We start from the raw sequence: 19,434 nt of genomic DNA on the forward strand, positions 1-19,434 counted from the left end.
GCATTGGTCAATTGTGTAATATGTAAATGGCATTGTTATTCTGGAGACAGGCCAGCATCGAGGGAGAAAGAATGTATTTCTTTAAATGAATATTTCAATAATTAAGAATATATTTGAAAGGTTTATTCAATAAATAAGTAATAAGTTCAATGAGGCATATTCTATAGATGATAGAAATTGTCAAATATAAGTTGTCTACTTAGCTAGATGGAAGTTTAATGGTTCTACTACGGTACAACCCCTTGTCTGAAACATTGCACTTAGACTCACATTTTCATGTACCAAAAGAGCTAGATTTTCGCCATATGACTTAAAAACAAACAAAGTGTTAAATGTGAAGTTAAAACAGTTTAAGATAAAGTAAATATTTACATTTTGAGATATTTGTCCCCGGCCCTTGTCTTTAACATACATTGTACTAAGGGACACATCTGCAAATAAACCTGGAGAGTTGGCATGTGGCATAAGAGCTGTGATTACTGGAGCAATGAAGGACTTGGCAGACACTGTGAAAGTTGATCAAGACTGGTATCGATTCTTCGAGAGTCCCGGTGCTGATATACTCGCAAGAAGCAGTCGTGTTTGGGGCAGCTTTCTACACCTCTGTGCCGGCAGATTTGTAAGATTGGAAGTTGTTTCAGTGTGGAGAGAGATGGACACGGTGTATTGTTAGGTAAAACTTGCCGTTTGATGTCACGGGTAGTTCTCATTAAAGGTAATGAGTCATGGTTATGTCCATAAAGAGGGTTGGAAATCCCTGTTAAATCAAAAAATATGTCGTCATAATTACTGCTATTTCCATTGTGTTAAATGAGCTAGACTTTTGTTAGACAAGGAAAATTCCCATAGCTTTGTTAATTGTAGTTTGACTTGCAATTTATTTTACGATAGTTCCGGTGGTTTTACGTTAATAAAAAAAACAGATTTGTTTTAAGTAAATATTGACATTTTGCGATTGAATGTTGTTCTGTTAACCCTAGTGACCTTTCAGTAAACCCTTGAACAATGAATGCTAGATTTGTGCCCAACGTTGTGATGGTGGATGATGTGGGAATGTGGATGGTTGTGTAACATTGGTGAAAAGTTTGTATTTGGAAGTTGCATGATGGAGCATTGATCAATTTGTAATATGTAAATGGCATTGTTATTCTTGAGACAGGCCAGCATCGAGGGAGAAGTAAAGTTTTTTTTTCATATGTCAATAATTAAGAATATATTTGAAAGGTTTATTCAATAAATAATTAATAATTTCAATAAGGCATATTTTATAGATGATAGAAATTGTCAAATATAGGTTGTCTAGTTAGCTAGCAGATGGAAGTTTAATGGTTCTACTACGGTACAACCCCTTGTCTGAAACATTGCACTTAGACTCACATCTTCATGTACCAAAAGAGCTGGAATGTCGCCATATGACTTAAAAACAAACCAATTGTTATATGTTGAGTTTAAACAGTTTAAGATAAAATAAATATTTACATTTTGAGATAATTGTCCCCGGCCCTTGTCTTTAACATACATTGTACTTAGGGACACATCTGCAAATAAAGCTGGAGAGTTGTCATGTGGCATAAGAGCTGTGATTACTGGAGCAATGAAGGACTTGGCAGACACTGTGAAAGTTGATCAAGACTGGTATCGATTCTTCGAGAGTCCCGGTGCTGATATACTCGCAAGAAGCAGTCGTGTTTGGGGCAGCTTTCTACACCTCTGTGCCGGCAGATTTGTAAGATTGGAAGTTGTTTCAGTGTGGAGAGAGATGGACACGGTGTATTGTTAGGTAAAACTTGCCCTTTGATGTCACGGGTAGTTCTCATTAAAGGTAATGAGTCATGGTTATGTTCATAAAAGAGGGTTGGAAATCCCTGTTAAATCAAATAAATATGTCGTTATAATTACTGCTATTTCCATTGTGTTTAATGGGCTAGACTTTTGATTGGACAAGGAAAATTCCCATAGCTTTGTTAATTGTAGTTTGACTTGCAAGCTATTTTAAGACAGTTCCGGTGGTTTTACGTAAATAGAAACAATGCATATAACGGCAATATTTCATTTACCAATTAAGCTTGAATGTCGCCATATGACTTTAAAAAGAAATAAAGATAATTTGTAACTAGTCAAATTTTAAACAGATTTATTTAAAGTAAATATTGACATTTTGCGATTGGAATGTTGTTCTGTTAACCCTAGTGACCTTTCAGTAAACCCTTGAACAATGAATGCTAGATTGGTGTCCAACGTTGTGATGGTGGATGATGTCGGAATGTGGATGGTTGTGTAACATTGGTGAAAAGTTTGTGTTGGGAAGTTGCATGATGGAGCATTGGTCAATTGTGTAATATGTAAATGGCATTGTTATTCTGGAGACAGGCCAGCATCGAGGGAGAAATAAAGTATTTCTTTTATTGAATATTTCAATAAGTAAGAATATATTTGAAAGGTTTATTCAATAAATAAGTAATAATTTCAATGAGGCATATTTTATAGATAATAGGAATTGTGAAATATAGGTTGTCTAGTTAGCTAGCAGATGGAAGTGTAATGGTTCTACTACGGTACAACCCCTTGCCTGAAACATTGCACTTAGACTCACATCTTCATGTACCAAAAGAGCTGGAATGTCGCCATATGACTTAAAAACAAACCAATTGTTATATGTTGAGTTTAAACAGTTTGGGATAAAATAAATATTTACATATTGAGATAATAGTCCCCGGCCCTGGTCTTTAACATACATTGTACTTAGGGACACATCTGCAAATAAAGCTGGAGAGTTGCCATGTGGCATAAGAGCTGTGATTACTGGAGCAATGAAGGACTTGGCAGACACTGTGAAAGTTGATCAAGACTGGTATCGATTCTTCGAGAGTCCCGGTGCTGATATACTCGCAAGAAGCAGTCATGTTTGGGGCAGCTTTCTACACCTCTGTGCCGGCAGATTTGTAAGATTGGAAGATTGCAAGCGGTGCTTGTTGGTAAAGTACTTTATTCTTGTGCTGATATTTCGAACCGTGCTATTTTAATTCCTATTTTTGTCTGACGTCTGAAAATCAGTGTACGCATGTGAGTTCTGTTTGAATTTAGCCTTCAAGTGATAGGCATTCAGGGTGATATTTGAATGCTTGTTGACGTTACGTTCGATTTTTATTTCATCTCGCGACGCTCCCGCGGATTTTGTGCCACACACTGCACTTTTATAATGTATATTAAAATCCTATTACATCTCCAACCTACTACTTCTGCCAATATGCATACTTTGAACTTGTTGTTTATTTTGTGTGAATTCCCCTACAATGTAAACATGTGATGAGACATTTTAGCTGTTTAGTTGTTATTATTAGAAGGGGGTGGGTAAATCTTGGTAAATCATTGATTGTTTAAATGTAAAATGCGATTTTGGTCAGGTCAACGCGTTGATTTTCGAATTGTCTCCCACCTATGTAAATAAAAACCTGGGTTTCTTGTTTACTTGTGTATTTTGCTAAAATGTAAACATGTGATAGGGTATTTTAGTTGATATTACAGAAGCGGGGGTGGGCTTGTTTGATCATTTATGGTTTAAATGTTAAATGCGATTTTGGTCAGGTCAATGCGTTGTTTTGCGAATTATCTCCTACCAATGTGAACTAAAAATGTGTTTCTTGTTTATTTTATGTATTCTGCTAAAATGTAAACATGTGATTAGATATTTTAATTGATATTATTCTGATATTATTCGAAGGGGGTGGGATGGTTTGATCAATCATTGTTTAAATATAAAATACGATTTAGGTCAGGTCAACGCGTCGTTTTGCGAATTATCTCCTACCAATGTAAACTAAAAATGTGTTTCTTGTTTATTTTGTGAATTTTGCTAAAATGTAAACATGTGATAGGGTATTTTAGTTGATATTACAGAATCGGGGGTGGGCTTGTTTGATCATTTATGGTTTAAATGTTAAATGCGATTTTGGTCAGGCTAACGCGTCGTAACTATACACGCGATTTTTTACCATACGTGGATGCTTGCTAATATTTGATTATGATTTTTTTCCCACCTATGTAAACTAAAAACTATAAACTAAAACAAACGTGTTTCTTGTTTATTTTGTGTATTCTGCTAAAATGTAAACATGTGATTAGGTATTTTAGTTGATATTATAGAAGAGGTTGGGGTGGTTTGATCATTTATGGTTTAAAGTAAAATGTATTTCTTGTTTATTTTTAGTCATTCTTCTTTATTTTAAATGTTAAATGCAATTTTGGTCAGGTCAACGCGTCGTCTTTACAATTGTGGTTTAAATGTCGTCTTTACACGCGCGATTTTACCTAACACGGTCTTTTTGCTTAACTTTTACTACATGTTTTATATAAAAATAGCATCAACCACACTGCCTTATAATACCTGATATGTTTTGTTTAACTGTTGATGCCAACTGTTGATATCTTCCACCTATGTAAACTAACAACATTGTCGTTCTTTCTAACTATACACGCGCGATTGTACCGAATACGATGTTTTGCTTAATAAACAAACATTTAAATTATCTTGGCCACAGTGTCCTATAATATTTGATATCTATTGATTAATTGTTGATATTTCACATATAAATTTTGCTTTGCGTTTCTTGCTCTTTTGTATGACTTCTGTTAAAATTTTAATATATCGATGTATTTTAGAAGTAATATAATTATTATACTGTTTTGTGTTGTATCAATTTGCAAAATATTTTAATACTCTGGTATTTGGAAGTTGTCAGATTCACCGAATTCATCTTGGCATATAATCCACCTATGTGTCAGGAAACTCTGCGAATGGTCTAAACAGGTGCACCTGCAAATTTGTGATGAGGATATGGCTGGCAGTGTTACATTGATAGTGTTCGTTTTCGATTGGCATGATCAACGGAGTATTGAGTACAATGTATATTTTGTATGTGACATTGTCAGTCTGAGGACAGGCTTCAGCATTCAGGTACTTGCTTTCGTTGAATTTTCCAATGATATAAGCAAATTGTATAATTTTAAGTCTTTTAATCGATAAGTAATAACAAAGTTAATAGGAGTTGTCCAGCTAGCTATCATATGGAAAGCTAGTGGTTGTTCTCGGAAACCGGTCCTTGCCTGTAAAAATGCTCTCAGGAGTCTACCTTCATCTACTAGTAAAGCTGGAATGTCGCCATGTGGCTTAAAACACAACAATTTAATAGTAATATGTTGACAAGAAAAATAGTTTATTATGATGAAGTAAATTTTAATAAATGTATAATATTCTTTGAGGTTTTGTCATCCGCCCTTACCTGAAAGATTGCACTAAAAGAACACGTCTACCAATACAGATGGAGGGTCGCCATTTGACTAAACGAATTACTTGACAGACACTGTGAAAGTTGATCAAGACTGGTATCGATTCTTCGAGAGTCCCGGTGCTGATATACTCGCAAGAAGCAGTCGTGTTTGGGGCAGCTTTCTACACCTCTGTGCCGGCAGATTTGTAAGATTGGAAGTTGTTTCAGTGTGGAGAGAGATGGACACGGTGTATTGTTAGGTAAAACTTGCCCTTTGATGTCACGGGTAGTTCTCATTAAAGGTAATAAGTCATGGTTATGTCCATAAAGAGGGTTGGAAATCCCTGTGAAAACAAACAAATATGTCGTTATAATTACTGCTATTTCCATTGTGTTTAATGAGCTAGACTTTTGATTGGACAAGGAAAATTCCCAAAGCTTTGTTAATTGTAGTTTGACTTGCAATCTATTTTAAGTCAGTTCCGGTAGTTTTACGTACATAGAAACAATGCATATAACGGCAATACTTCATTTACCAATAATGCTTGAATGTCGCCATATGACTTTAAAAAGAAATAAAGATAATTTGTGACTAGTTAAATTTTAAACAGATATATTTAAAGTAAATATTGACATTTTGCGATTTGAATGTTGTTCTGTTAACCCTAGTGACTTTTCAGTAAACCCTTGAACAATGAATGCTAGATTGGTGTCCAACGTTGTGATGGTGGATGATGTCGAAATGTGGATGGTTGTGTAACATTGGTGAAAATTTTGTGTTGGAAAGTTGCATGATGGAGCATTGGTCAATTGTGTAATATGTAAATGGCATTGTTATTCTGGAGACAGGCCAGCATCGAGGGAGAAATAAAATATTTCTTTTATTGAATATTTTAATAAGTAATAATATATTTGAAACGTTTATTCAATAGATAAGTAATAATTTCAATGAGGCATATTTTATAGATAATAGGAATTGTGAAATATAGGTTGTCTAGTTAGCTAGCAGATGGAAGTTTAATGGTTCTACTACGGAACAACCCTTTGTCTGAAACATTGCACTTAGACTCACATCTTCATGTACCAAAAGAGCTGGAAAGTCGCCATATGACTTAAAAACAAACAAATTGTTATATGTTGAGTTTAAACAGTTTAAGATAAAATAAATATTTACATTTTGAGATAATTGTCCCCGGCTCTTGTCTTTAACATACATTGTTCTTAGGGACACATCTGCAAATAAAGCTGGAGAGTTGTCATGTGGCATAAGAGCTGTGATCACTGGAGCAATGAAGGACTTGGCAGACACTGTGAAAGTTGATCAAGACTGTTTTCGATTCTTCGAGAGTCCCGGTGCTGATATACTCGCAAGAAGCAGTCGTGTTTGGGGCAGCTTTCTACACATCTGTGCCGGCAGATTTGAAAGATTGAAAGTTGTTTCAGTGTGGAGAGAGATGGACACGGTGTATTGTTAGGTAAAACTTGCCCTTTGATGTCACGGGTAGTTCTCATTAAAGGTAATGAGTCATGGTTATGTCCATAAAGTGGGTTGGAAATCCCTGTTAAATCAAATAAATATGTCGTTACAATTACTGCTATTTCCATTGTGTTTAATGAGCTAGACTTTTGATTAGACAAGGAAAATTTCCATAGCTTTGTTAATTGTAGTTTGACTTGCAAGCATTTTTAAGACAGTTCCGGTGGTTTTACGTAAATAGAAAAAATGCATATAACAGCATATTTCATATACCAATTAAGCTTGAATGTCGCCATATGACTTTAAAAAGAAATAAAGATAGTTTGTGACTAGTTAAATTTTAAACAGATTTATTTAAAGTAAATATTCACATTTTGCGATTAGAATGTTGTTCTGTTAACCCAAGTGACCTTTCAGTAAACCCTTGAACAATGAATGCTAGATTGGTGTCCAACGTTGTGATGGTGGATGATGTGGGAATATGGATGGTTGTGTAACATTGGTGAAAAGTTTGTGTTGGAAAGTTGCATGATGGAGCATTGGTCAACTGTGTAATATGTAAATGGCAATGTTATTCTGGAGACAGAACAGCATCGAGGGAGAAATAAAGTATTTCTTTTATTGAATATTTCAATAAGTAAGAATATATTTGAAACGTTTATTCAATAAATAAGTAATAATTTCAATGATGCATATTTTATAGATAATAGGAATTGTGAAATATAGGTTATATAGTTAGCTAGCAGATGGAAGTGTAATGGTTCTACTACGGTACAACCCCTTGCCTGAAACATTGCACTTAGAATCACATCTTCATGTACTAAAAGAGCTGGAAAGTCGCCATATGACTTAAAAACAAACCAATTATTATATGTTGAGTTTAAACAGTTTAAGATAAAATAAATATATTTACATTTTGGGATAATTGTCCCCGGCCCTTGTCTTTAACATACATTGTACTTAGGGACACATCTGCAAATAAAGCTGGAGAGTTGCCATGTGGCATAAGAGCTGTGATTACTGGAGCAATGAAGGACTTGGCAGACACTGTGAAAGTTGATCAAGACTGGTATCGATTCTTCGAGAGTCCCGGTGCTGATATACTCGCAAGAAGTAGTCGTGTTTGGGGCAGCTTTCTACACCTCTGTGCCGGCAGATTTGAAAGATTGGAAGTTGTTTCAGTGTGTAGAGAGATGGACACGGTGTATTGTTAGGTAAAACTTTCCCTTTGATGTCACGGGTAGTTCTCATTAAAGGTAATGAGTCATGGTTATGTCCATAAAGAGGGTTGGAAATCCCTGTTTAATCAAATAAATATGTCGTTACAATTACTGCTATTTCCATTGTGTTTAATGAGCTAGACTTTTGATTAGACAAGGAAAATTTCCATAGCTTTGTTAATTGTAGTTTGACTTGCAAGCTATTTAAAGACAGTTCCGGTGGTTTTACGTACATAGAAACAATGCATATAACAGCAATATTTCATTTACCAATTAAGCTAGAATGTCGCCATATGACTTTAAAAAGAAATAAAGATAGTTTGTGACTAGTTAAATTTCAAACAGATTTATTTAAAGTAAATAATTCACATTTTGCGATTGGAATGTTGTTCTGTTAACCCTAGTGACCTTTCAGTAAACCCCTTGAACAATGAATGCTAGATTGGTGTCCAACGTTGTGATGGTGGATGATGTGGGAATATGGATGGTTGTGTAACATTGGTGAAAAGTTTGTGTTGGAAAGTTGCATGATGGAGCATTGGTCAACTGTGTAATATGTAAATGGCATTGTTATTCTGGAGACAGGCCAGCATCGAAGGAGAAATAAAGTATTTCTGTTATTGAATATTTCAATAAGTAAGAATATATTTGAAACGTTTATTCAATAAATAAGTAATAATTTCAATGAGGCATATTTTATAGATAATAGGAATTGTGAAATATAGGTTGTCTAGTTAGCTAGCAGATGGAACTGTAATGGTTCTACTACGGTACAACCCCTTGCCTGAAACATTGCACTTAGACTCACATCTTCATGTACCAAAAGAGCTGGAAAGTCGCCATATGACTTAAAAACAAACCAATTATTATATGTTGAGTTTAAACAGTTTAAGATAAAATAAAGATATTTACATTTTGGGATAATTGTCCCCGGCCCTTGTCTTTAACATACATTGTACTTAGGGACACATCTGCAAATAAAGCTGGAGAGTTGTCATGTGGCATAAGAGCTGTGATTACATATTAAAGGTAATGAATCATGGTTATATTCATGAAGAGGGTTGGAAACCCCTGTTAAATCAAATAAATATGTCGTTATAATAACTGCTATTTCCATTATGTTTAATGGACTAGACTTTTGATTGGACAAGGAAAATTTCCATAGCTTTGTTAATTGTAATTTGACTTGCAATCGATTTTAAGACAGTTCTTGTGGTTTTACGTAAATAGAAATAATGCATATAGTGGCAATATTTCATTTACCAATGTAGCATTAATGTCGCCATATTACTTTAAAAAGAAATAAAGATAATTTGTAACCAGTCAAATTTTAAACAGATTTATTTAAAGTAAATATTCACATTTTGCGATTTGAATGTTGTTCTGTTAACCCTAGTGACCTTTCAGTAAACCCTTGAACAATGAATGCTAGATTGGTGTCCAACGTTGTGATGATGGATAATGTCGAAATAAGGATGGTTGTGTAACATTGGTGAAAATTTTGTGTTGGGAAGGTGCATGATGGAGCATTGGTCAACTGTGTATTGTGTACATGACATTGTTATTCTGGAGACAGGCCAGCATCGAGGGAGAAATAAAGTATTTCATTTTAATACATATTTCAATAAGCAATAACATATTTGAAAGGTTTATTAAATAAATATTTATTTCAATAAGGTATATTTTACAGATGATAGGAATTGTCAAATGGTTCTACTCCGATACAAAAGAGCTGGAGTGTCGTCATGTTACTTAAAAGCCAACAAATAAATTGTAATATGTTAAGTTTAAACAGTTTATTTAGATAAAGTAAATGTTTTGAGATAATTATCAACGGTCCTTTTCTATATTATTACACTTAGAGACACCTCTGCAAATAAATCAGGAGAGCTGCCTTGTGACATAATAGCTGAGAATACTGGAGCAATGAAGGACTTTGCAAACACCAATAAAGTTGATCAAGACTGGTACCGATTTCTCGAGAGTCCTTTTGTGTTGGATTATTTTCCTTTCCGATGTTTGGCCAAGCCGCTCACTGTGCATTTTTACTTTAAATGTTAACATATTGTTCTTTTGTTGTCGTTATAATCCGTTTTCTAATAATTGTTAAACTATGCATTTCCAATGCATTAACATGCATATTTGAGTTACAATTTCTCCTAAATAAAATACCGTATGCGCCTTTTATTTCTATTTTGCTGTTTTCCATTGTCAAACATGTGTCATAATAATTTTATTTGCGATGTCCTGGCCACGCGGAACGTCGGTTATTTATCGCTTGAATATAAACATATTTTATTTATTATGTTTTAATCAAAATATGTTGTCCAATATTTGTTTAAAAAAAGTATTTCCAATATTACTTACATGAATATGACTTCCATTCATCAATAAAATACTGTATGTGTCATTTAATTCTATTAAAAGTCTGGTTTCAACTTGTCCAACATGTGGTTTAATATTTTCTGTTGCGTTGTCCCGGCTTCGTGGGTGGTTGGTTATTTCTTTCTAAAATATAAACATACTGTACTTATAATAAAAATATGTTGTCTAATATTTGATAAATTGTATTACTAATTTTACTTGCAATCAAATTTCTCCAATCTAATTAAAATACCAGTTGTTATCTGTACTTCTATTAAGACTGCGATTGAAAAATATGTGTCATAATATTTTCTGTCCGATGTTCTGACCGGTGGGGCGTCATGCTTTAAATGTAAACGCATTATACGTGTGTTGTTGTCTAATATTTGATTGTGCCCCCTATTTCTATTTTGCTGTTTTCCATTTGTCAAATATGTGTCATAATAATCAGTTTCAATGTCCTGGCCACGCGGGCCGTCGGTTATTTTTCGGTAAAATTTAAACATATAGTGTTGTAATTATAATCTATTGTCTAATACTTGTTTAAAAAGTATTTCCAATGTTACTAACATGTATATTTTAATTAGCATTACTTCCATCCAATAAATGATTGTATGTGTCCCTAAATTCTATTTCAATTCTGGTTTCAAATTTTTCAACCTGTGTCATATTTTCCGTTGCAATGTCCCGCGTACGCGTTGTCGTCGGTTATGTTTCGCTGAAATGTAAACATATGGTACTTGTATTGTCTAATATTTGTTAAATTGTATTTCTAATGTTATTTTTTGATATGTTTCAATCAAATTTCTCCCATCCAAATAAAATATTATTAGTGTCCTGTATTTCTTTAAAAATTACTTCAGTTGTCCAATATATGTTATAATAATTTCAGTTTCGATGTCCTGACCACGCGGGCCGTCGGTTATTTTTCGGTAAAATGTAAACATATTATACTTGTTTTAATTAAAATTTGTTGTCTAATATTTGTTAAAAAGTATTTGCAATGTTACTAACATGTATATTTAAATTACAATTACTCCCATCCAAATAAAATACTGTATGGGTCCTTTATTTTCTATTTTTCTAATTCCCAGTTGTCAAATATGTGTCATAATAATGTCAGTTGCGATGTTCTGGCCACGCGGGTCATCGGTTAATTTTTCGCTAAAATGTAAACATTTTATTTGTGTTGTAATTTAAATCTATTGTCTAATATTTGTTTAAAAAAAATTCCAATGTTACTAACATGTATATATTCAAATTACAATTACTTCCTTCCAAAAATGCTGTATGGTTTCTTTAATTCTATTAAAATTCTGGTTTGAAATTGTCTTACAGGTGTCATAGTATTTTCCGTTGCCGGTACCCTGGCTAAACGCGGGTCGTCTGCAATTTTTTTTCGCGTAAAATGTTTTAAATACGGTCAAATGTGTTGTAATTAAAAAATTTCTGTTGGTCCTAATATTTTTCAAAATGTATTTCCAATGTTACTAATTGATATGTTTCAATCAAATTTCTCCCATCCAAATAAAATATTATCAGTGTCCTGTATATCTTTGTATAATACGGTTGTCAAATATATGTCATAATATTTCCCGTTCCGATGATCTGGCCATGCGAGTCGTCTTAAATGTAAACATATTGTCGTTGTGTTTTAATGAATCTCTATTGTCTTATGATTGTTAAAATGTATTGAAAATGTTATAATCTCATGACCTCTAAGTCTTAATAAAATTATTTTCTTATGTTTCGTTTGCCAACAGTCTTTTATAAATATTTCCTTTTGTACGATTGTATGTCCAAATGTTTCATGATGATATGTTATAAGATTTAAAGGCAGTTGAAAGAGTTGTTAGTTGATAGTTAAGTGTTCAGTTGTCTCTTTACTGATGAAGGAAGACCCCAGGTGATTGTTGGTATAAACATTATAAACAGATTATGCTCCCTTTGATCATATAATGTTTCGACTGATTAGCCTCCAATGTTGACATGTATTGAGATATGAGAATGCAGATGTTTGGATTCATCCCCATGAGGTTGCTTACTAGTAGTGGTATATGTCAAAAGAAGAAGATGGTTTTGGTCCAAAGAAAACAGTTTTCATTACTGATGGAGGTAAAAGTTAAAACGAAATTTTACTTGCAATAAATGATAATACTATAAAAATATCATGAGATTGGAGTATAGTTTTCTATATTTCACAATAAAGTCTTTTTCAATTCTAAATTATATTTAAACAGAAGTATTTTGTAATCAATTGTTTAATGTCCAAGGGTAGGAGATAATTAGTTTTTGGACTTTGCTTTTTTTATTATTCAGCTTCTAGGATAATCAAGGACTTGGCAGACACTGTGGAAGTTGATCAAGACTGGTCACGATTCTTTCGAGAGGACCGGCACTTATTTACTCGCAAGAAGGTTTCGTGTTTGAGGCAGCTTTCTACACCTCTGTACCGGCAGATTTGTAAGACTGGAAGTTGTTTCATTGTTGAGAGAGATGGATATGGTGTATTGTTAGAAAATATTTCCACATTAATCGTCCAGGTATTACATGTAGTTTAAATCAAGTAAATGATTCATGAAAATATTTAAAGTGAATTGGTCCGAAATGATAAGACTATATTAAATAGTTTTTTCAATTACTTCAAAATTACCTTTATTAACCTATGTCAAAACTTGTAAAATCTAATATTTTAAAGAAATAGATTTATTCTCTATTATGATAATTGCCCTATATTTATTAATTCTTTTTCGTATAAGGAGCTGGAGATGTGACTTGATGACAGAAATGAAGTAGTAACTTTGTGTTGATGGCAGGAAAAAACAACAGCCTGCACATTCGTATGTATGACTTTTGTGTTGAATTGTCATAAAATATAAATAAACAAAACCCTAATAAATCTGACGATTGTTATTAGATTAAAAAGATTTTTTGACAAAAAGTATTTGGTAATGTGAATAAATGTAAGGTTCAGTAAATATTGAAAAAAATCAAATTATTTTAATTATTTAAGGGAAATTATAATCAAGCTGAGGGTTTAATCATTTTTGTTCTTTTAAGAAGGGGGTTATAAAAGATGTGCACACCTAACAATCTGGGATGGTTTATTAACACTTTATCAAAGCCTTTTATGCTGTTTGTAGATATGAGCACGGTCAAGGAGTCGGATATGATGTGTCAGTAAAGATTAACTGAGATCGAAGAGGTGAATTTATATGACATTATAATGTGTTTTTCTTTAGCGAAATCATTTCTATGATAAAGCTTATTGCGTCTAAATTAACAAAAATATTTATTTTTTTTGTTGCCCGAAAAAATTTTTAGGTTTCTCTTTAAAACACATGGGAAAATTTTTTTCAGATATATTATAAAAAACTGCTTTTTGGGGTTTTAAAACCCAAAATTTTAAAACATATTTTTTACTGTAAAAAATTTTGGGGGCTTTGAACACCGATAAAAAGGGCATTAGAGGGTGCAATTTGGGTCTTATCTAAAAGGGTAATTTTTGAAAATTTGGGTTAAATTTTCCCCAGAGCACAAAAAGGTTTCACAAGTTGCTTGCTAATTTGAGCATTATAGAATATCCACACATATGATATCAAGAATCAAACTATGCAGGTAAATTAATAAAGTCAATGTATTACATAGATAACTCTTGGTCATTTTCATTGTTAATTTATTTAATAATTTCTGTAATTCCGATTGCAAAATGTGATTACACTACATAAATGTACTTTTATATCTAAGTTTTTGGTATGATTTTAATTTCTTATTTATTTTTCTTCAGAGTTATATTTAGTTCAAATGTTTATCTTGAAGACATTTTGAAACGGCAAGTTTGCATCATGTTAACTTATGATTGAGTGCAGTGTCTGGATAAAAGGATCAATACTTTTTGAAGACATTTTTTTTTCTTTTGATGAACTGTTTATTTTTTTTTAATTAATGTAGAAGAAATAAGAAATATAATAAAAATATTTTTCAACACTTTTATTTGAGGGGAGTGGTGGTCTAGTGGTTAAGGTGTCTGCCTCTCAAGCCAAGAATTATGGATTCGAGCCCGACTCGGTTTACGATCATTATTCCTCATATGACACCAGTGCTGGTTAGTCCCAGGAATATAAGGTGCAAGAACTTGTTTCGCAATCGAGCTAAAATATTTGTTTAAACTAAAGACTTTATTTAATGAAATATTTTTTTCTCAGTAAATACTTGTATTTTACTATGAATGATAGGAATCTGTTTTTATTATCACAGGACTGATTCTTCATGGCGGACGAGAAACGTAATCGATGGTAACCATTTAATTCCGGAATTACACGTGTATGGACACTAAAGTGACATTTACCATAGAAACTGTCTGTCCACTGGATGGGGGAGAGGTGTAGTGATTTTGTGTGGACTCAAACCATCCAGTATATTGAAGTGAAACATGGTGTTTGTGATTGGACTAACTATAAAACTACACTTCTCCCAATGCTGCCTAGTTCTAGTAACTAGCATGTCCCAAGCCATGATAAAAGCAGAGGGGGAGAAATGAAGTTCATAGTTTATGTAATTGTTCTCTTAAGATGTACAATGTTAATGCAAAATTGACTTGTCTTCAAACATACCATATTACAAAGGAGTTATGTATCAACTTTAATATCTATATTTAAAGAGTTCTTTCCCCTTTGGTCTAAAATTTTGTTTTAAAGTCTTATTCTTTGTAATTTTTTTGATCATTAAAATAATTTTTGATCACCACCAATGTATGTCATATATGACAAGGCTCATAATTCTAGCATCTTTTCCATAATAGTGATCACTAATATTTCTATATAAAATTCCCTGATAATTCCCTTATTTTTCCCTGACTCGACTTTATATGTTGATGAAGCCTTCATTATGTGGTTAAGGTGTCTGCCTTTCAACAATGGGATTAAGGATTCGAGCCATAGTCGGGTTATGCTGCAAATATTGGTACTGGTACTGCATTACTGTCTACAAAACGTGGTATTGCGTGAACCGAGGCCGTAAATTATAGCATGTTTATTCCGTTTCTAGGAAAAAAATGTAGCTTGAAAGAATAGACTATCAGAACTGAATTTAATCTATTTTGTTGTAGTTTTAATGTTTGTCTGTAAAAAAGCAATAAAAGGTGTGACGATGTTAGTGAAGTTAGCCAGACTACTGGAGCAGCCGAAACACATTTTGCATAGTGTAGCCAGAGATGATACAGTAAAACATGTGCAAAAGATCATCAATTTATTTCATAATGTAATGTCATATTTATTATTACCTCAATTTCCGGCCAGCCAGAATAACCGGAAATACAACTACTACGGAAAGAGAAAAAAAAGAAAAAAAGTGTGTTGTGTTTGACATATTCTCTGGTCTCAGTGTGTCCTTCGGTAAAACTCTGATATTTTGCAGACATTAAGCCGAAAATCGAACTGTAAATGGTCATTTGAGCTCAAAACTCCATTTTCGACTAATGTAAGGTATTATACTGAAACTTTAATTACGTGTAATGGGGTTTCTTTACACTCTTAAAACCACCAACAAATATTTATTTGAATATATATTATTTATTTACTTGTTAAAACCATATGTTGCTCGTTACTTATCCTATATTCTTCAACATTAAGATTATGCCTGAGGTCCTATGAATGTTCTGTTTTCGTTAGCATTTGCTAGTTAGAAATGTTGAAATCTATGTAAAATGCTTAAGTTATCCAAAATTATTTTTTGTCTCAACAACACAAGTTTTCATCAATATATATAATAATAGAATCTGTATTAAACAAGTGAATTCATATAAGATCTAGACATATTTTTTGTGGTTACATAAACATTTATCAAAGTTATTTTATTTCATGCAAATCAATAAATAAAAAACAATATGACTTTCTTTCATTGCAGGTTCTCATTAGACTTCGATACCTCGCAAAGGGTGAAACATCTCAGAAATTAGGGACCTTCACGGGGTGTTTAAAGCCAATACATTTCACGAATTTGTACGCTTTTAAATATTAGAATACTTAAGGATCATTAAGTTAGTATGTGAAGTTGTGCATTGTTACCTACTTATATTAAATTCCATGTGACATGGTTATATTGAATCTAATTCAATTTAATTTCTAAGACACTTCGTCAATTAGCATCTATTGACATTCTCGTGATTACTTTTCATACACAATAGTCTATTTCTGAATACAAATCTGAGCAAAATTTTGTGGTTTTTTTTTACTAGACTATTTTAAAAAACAAGACTACACTACTTTACGTCACTGATTCCAGACCTGTGATAGATTACGAGTTCTAAAAAAGGAATCTAGTTTAGTTTCTAAATCTAAGAAGTGTCCCAGGGTGAACATAAAATTAAAATTTGATAACTGTCAGTCAGTCAGTATAATGAAGATGAACTTAATATACACTTTTATAACACTACAATGTTGGAGAAAAAAAAGGAAGCATATTACTGGCAATTTATGAAGAAAAAAAGGTACATCTCCAGATTAATTTATCAAATTAATATATTGCTTGTAGATTTATTAATAAAATCAATGTATACCGGATTTACTTATCAAATCTTGTAGATTCACAGATGTTGTTTCAAGGTGACCTGGATCATAGCATGATGCAGCAAACGATTAATGCTTGTGGGTTACAGGTGGAAGTTTTTCACAATTTTTTTATGAAATAAATTACAGCTGCATTGAATACCCTTAATGGATTTCTAATTTTAATGCTAGTCCTAATTTTATACTAAATGATTAAGGACAAAACTATTTTTTTCTAACTGTTTCTATCAAGCATTTCTGAATTTTCTGTAGAATGTGAAAACAAGTGCTTATGATCTGTAATTTTTCAGACACATTTAGAACAAATTAATAGTGGGTTTTCTGTGGGGAAAGTGGATACCCTTTAAGGAGGTATCTCTTTAAACCGAAGGTGAACCCAACGACACCACAGGAAGGAATCATTTAATAAACACCATAGCAGTTAAATAATATATATTCTTTAAATGCATAGTTAAAGTGTATAATAATAAGACTTTAAGTTAGAAACAAATCCAGTCTGAACGAGAAGCTTTCGACTTCATTTTTATCAAAATATCTTAACTCTTTATATTACATGTACATGTCTAAAAACTATGCCTGTTCATCATTAACAAATTATAATACTGCACATTTGTTACATCATTTATCATTGGATTATCATAATGTTTCAATTCATGAACAAATCAGTTTTTCCTTCTAAAAAGGAAGTTTGCAGTTTGTGTTAGAAACCCGAAAGACATTTTGTTGAACATTTTTATTTCAATGCCAACAATATAGTCATCAGATTATTAAACCTTTTAAAAAATACAAGAGAATTTCATCCTCTCAGTACGCCAGATATTTTTTGGTGTAAATTGTTTGTTTGTTTGTTTGTTTGTTTTGGGTTTTACGTCACATCAACACAGTATAGGTCATATCGCGACGTTCCAGCTTTACTGATGGAGGAAGACCTCAGGTGCCCTTTCGTGCATTATTTCAGGCACGAACGGGCACCTGAGTAGAACCACCGACGTTCCGTAAGCTAGCTGGATAGCTTCCTCACATGAAAGAATCCAAAGTCCCTGTCGGGATTCGAACCCACAGCGGTGAGGGGCAAGTGGTTTGAAGTCAACGACCTTAACCACTCGGCAACGGACGCCCCTGGTGTAAATACTTTAAAATATTCTCAAAATGTGCTTTTATTTCATCATTTTCATCTTTTTTATTAAAGAAACGAAAAGTTTACATAGTTTTACAACAATTGACTTTCTTTTATATCTTTTTTTACAATTCTATACAAATTGGTAACACTATTGTCAACTGTTAAAATGCATAGTAAAACTGCTGTAGGGAGTAGGCGGCCTGGTTTTCAAAATATCAGAAAATGTATTTATTTACTTTTTTCTCTCTAAGTATTGTTTTCTTAGATTTCAATTTCTTAAATCTTTCTTCACATAATTTTGTCTTTTTCACATCTATTTTTAGATAACATTGCAGTTCAGGGGAGGGCCACCGATATATTGTTATAACTTTTGGCACAACCCTTTTGTATATTTACATAAATGTATTTATGTATAATTGTGAAAATCTATGTATGTATAAATATACAATAAAATATGTTTAACTTAAACTTTGATTTCTTCCCCAGCTATCTATATCTTATGGGACATCTGTGGTTCTACTCAAGTGCATGCTTGAGTCTTTAATAATGTAAAAAACTTAGTAGCAGCCACGGTCTTCTTCAATCAGTAAAGCTAGAAAGTAGTCGTATGACTTTTGATTGTATAGTTCAACTCATATACATGTACATTTATATATATACTATCAATGATTAGGCTATCATACCATAACATTCTGAAGACCTATTTGTTTCTGACATCCTTAATTTACCACAAAAATGTAAACACAAGCGAACTAGTAATGTGTCATTAAGGTAGCAAAATGTAACTGCAGTAGTATTTTGACTTCCATACAAAATATAAAACACAGAACCTTGAAATTATGTCAATAAAAATGCCACCCCTATATGAACTTGTGTGGGAATGGAATGTACTGTTATTGACATACTTTCAAGGTCCTGTGCAAACTACTGATTCACTATCATTATACTAATTGCCATAATAAGTATTTTTGGAAATAAAAAAACTTGTTTTCTATTTACAAAAGAAGAGTTAACATGTACTGTACATCACAGGCGTCCGGCACATTTGCCATGCCAATAATCGTCAAATTATCATAAAAAGTCGCCCTTTGATTATTAAGACCCAGCACCCGTTTTCTATATAAAATATATACAAGGTATATAACTCGCATTAGCTTATTACCCCGACACGGTCAGCATTTTGTTATCGCATTTTTTTTAAATAAAACATATTGTGTAAACATAGCACAATAGAACAAAATCCACCACGAGTAAACATAAGTTTAGCTGCTTGCCATTGGTATTGTCCAACAATATTGACCTGGCACTTCATTGACATTCGTAAAGGTCATTTGAATAATCACTGACCAGTATCTATCGCATATATCAATATATTTGTAAACTTCATGGTGTATTGGTATAGATGTCGGACTACCAATCT

General features: G+C 32.8%; 2 long non-coding RNA genes across 2 annotated transcripts; both read left to right on the forward strand.

The window, feature by feature from the left end:
• The first annotated feature begins 991 nt into the window (after nucleotides 1–991).
• LOC132746139 (uncharacterized) lies at nucleotides 992–2,948 on the forward strand. Its single transcript, XR_009627950.1, has 3 exons — nucleotides 992–1,822; nucleotides 2,202–2,326; nucleotides 2,747–2,948. It is a non-coding gene; the product is annotated as an uncharacterized LOC132746139 (long non-coding RNA).
• A 10,523-nt stretch (nucleotides 2,949–13,471) lies between these two features.
• On the forward strand, nucleotides 13,472–14,805 carry LOC132746140 (uncharacterized). Its single transcript, XR_009627951.1, has 3 exons — nucleotides 13,472–13,533; nucleotides 13,862–13,946; nucleotides 14,586–14,805. It is a non-coding gene; the product is annotated as an uncharacterized LOC132746140 (long non-coding RNA).
• Nucleotides 14,806–19,434: the final 4,629 nt, after the last annotated feature.

This window comes from Ruditapes philippinarum, unplaced genomic scaffold (genome assembly GCF_026571515.1).
Source record: "Ruditapes philippinarum isolate M1 unplaced genomic scaffold, ASM2657151v2 ctg4096_1_1_1_1, whole genome shotgun sequence".
NCBI lineage: Eukaryota > Metazoa > Mollusca > Bivalvia > Venerida > Veneridae > Ruditapes > Ruditapes philippinarum.